Source organism: Lynx rufus, unplaced genomic scaffold (genome assembly GCF_022079265.1).
Source record: "Lynx rufus isolate CCGP_SWC_20201006 ecotype Redwood Valley unplaced genomic scaffold, mLynRuf1.p SCAF_2, whole genome shotgun sequence".
Taxonomy (NCBI): Eukaryota; Metazoa; Chordata; class Mammalia; order Carnivora; family Felidae; genus Lynx; species Lynx rufus.
In genome coordinates this window covers 127,952,596-127,954,964 of record NW_025814834.1, presented here as the reverse complement: position 1 = coordinate 127,954,964, position 2,369 = coordinate 127,952,596, and the positions used below count along the sequence as shown (strand labels likewise).

The following is a 2,369-nucleotide window of genomic DNA, read 5'->3' as shown; positions in this document are numbered from 1 at the left end:
GAGTGAAACTGTATTAGGGAGACCCTGAGAGAATTATTGGTTCTCGAGAGTAAGGGAGTGGGGTGACAGGAAGAGTTTTTGTAACATCTCATTAAGAAGAGCATTAAGTCCCATCGGTCTGGAATGATTTGGGGCATAGAGAAGATGGATGGATAAGATCCCGATGTCAATAGTACCAAAATTTTCTTTTGCTGTCTACCCAATAGTGAGGTTCAGATTCACCAAATTCACTTCCTAAACTGGTGAAAATCTGGGACAGAGGCCAGCAAAATGTTTGGGACTTGTTTGTCACAGCTGGTCGAGATGACCCAGTCCAGATGGGACTTTTCTGCTCTGTGAGTCTGAGGACTGGGAAGAAGAAGAGTTTAATGAGGGAGGATAAAGAAGGATAGCTTTATCCCCAGGTTCTACAAAGAATTTTCACCATCAGAGACACACAGAGCTTGTATTTGCTGATTCAGCCAAGGTCAGTTCTTCTGGAAGACCTCAAGGTTGTTGGCTGATGGTAATGGACGAAGGCCAGGTCTGGGTGGTTGGTTGTTAAGGGTAATAATTCTGTACCAAGCTCAGAATGACACAAGGCTGGCATGCTCAAGGTCTAGCGCAGTGCATGGAATGTGGTAAATGCTTAATGAATTATTGCTTAGTAACTGAGTGAATGTTCTTTGTTCTTTATTCTTTTATTCAAATGACCTGTGCCAGTTCAATCCAACAAATATTTACTAAGCACCTACTATGAAATAGGAACCTGGAAAGCCCTAGGAAGAAATCGACGTCTTCCTAGTTGTAGCAGATACAATTGGTGCCTATGTCCACAAGCCACGGGCTCCTTCCTGGCAGCATTTATGACTCTCTGCCTTAGGGTTTTCTCTGGTGGCAGAGGCATGCTCAGCCTGTGCACAGGGCAGGCTTGCAGTGTGGTGAGCCAGTGTTCCTGGGGGCAGTCTTCAACTAATGACAGATGGAAGTCAAGGCATTATAGACACCTCAACTTCCTCACCCTTCAGTTGGAACAATTCTGAGTTGCTTTACATGGTCTTCCAGAGGTTCCCAGAGGAAGCGAATTCCAGTCGCCCACAGCTTCCTGGGTAATAGTGATCCTTACGTTGACTTCCTGTCCCCCGCTCCCATACAGGTACTTCCTGGGGTAGTCTTCCAAATAAACTGCTCATCATCAAATCTTTGTTTCAGAGTCTGTTTCGAGGGGAAGCAAACTTAAAAGATGCAATCTGCAGCAAGTACATTTGAATGGGACCTGCAAGACCAAGGAGGAAGTTTCCACCACGGAGCAGCTGGAGGCAGAGGTGGTAGAAGGGAAGTGAGGGATTGGTACATTCTAATGATCCACAGCTAAACACCTGCCTAAAAGGAGATAGTTAAAGACAAGAGCTCTGGGGGTAGTATTGCAATCTAATATTGTAGTGTCTCCCCAAAAACATATGTCCATCTAGAACTTTAGAATGTGATCGCTTCTTGGCCTTTTGGCTAAGATCAAGTGTAGAACTTCAGAATGTGACCTTATTTGGAAATAGTGTCTTTGCAGATATAACAAGCCACGATGAGGTCATTCTGGATTGGGAAGGGCCCTAAATCCAAAAACTGGTGATTTTACAAGAAAAAACACACAGAGATACACCCAGGGAAGAAGGCCATGTGATGACTGGGTCAGAGACTGAAGCAATGAAGCTACAAGTCGAGGATGCCAAGGATTGTTGGTGGCCATCAGAAACCAGGAAGAAGGGAGGAAGGGCTCTACCCAGAGTCTCAGAGGGAGCTTGGCCCTGCTGACACCTCGATTTCAGATTTCTGGCCTCTAGAACTGTGAGAGAATACATTCCTGTTGTATGAAGCCACCCGGTTTGTGGTGCTTTGTTATGGCAGCGCACAGATATGAAAGCAACATAGATAAGAAATGTACAAGGTAGAACATGCTATTTAAATACAGGGTAGTGAAGTTTTTTCCTGTTGTGATTTTTCCTTCAGTCTCCTATGATTCTCCGGCCTGCCCAAAGTGTTTATTAATTAGGTAGGAAACCCTAAAAGGAACCTAGAAGCCTCCTTTCTTTCTGCCTCACATAGGGCTTTCCCGCAGTCCACAGGCCTGAGTCCACAGAGGCCAGGTCTGTGTTTGCTGCAGGCAGATGCTTATTCTCTGAGCTCAGGGGCGAGGAGGACGGATGAGGGCATCGAAAGCACTGAGAAATGTCAGCCCAATGCTCACTCAGTGGGCAGAGAGAAGGATTTGCTGCCTAATGAGATTTGAAAAATATTTTCAAAGTAACTTTAAAGCCACTGGTTAGAAAATTAGATAAGAAACACAATGGGGGCACCTGGGTGGCTCAGTCGGTCACTGGGTTCCCACTGAGTCT

The 2,369-nt window shown here is 45.5% G+C and overlaps 1 pseudogene; it reads left to right on the top strand.

Moving 5' to 3' along the window:
* Positions 1–1,465: 1,465 nt before the first annotated feature.
* Positions 1,466–1,612, top strand: LOC124516650 (uncharacterized; annotated as a pseudogene).
* Positions 1,613–2,369: the final 757 nt, after the last annotated feature.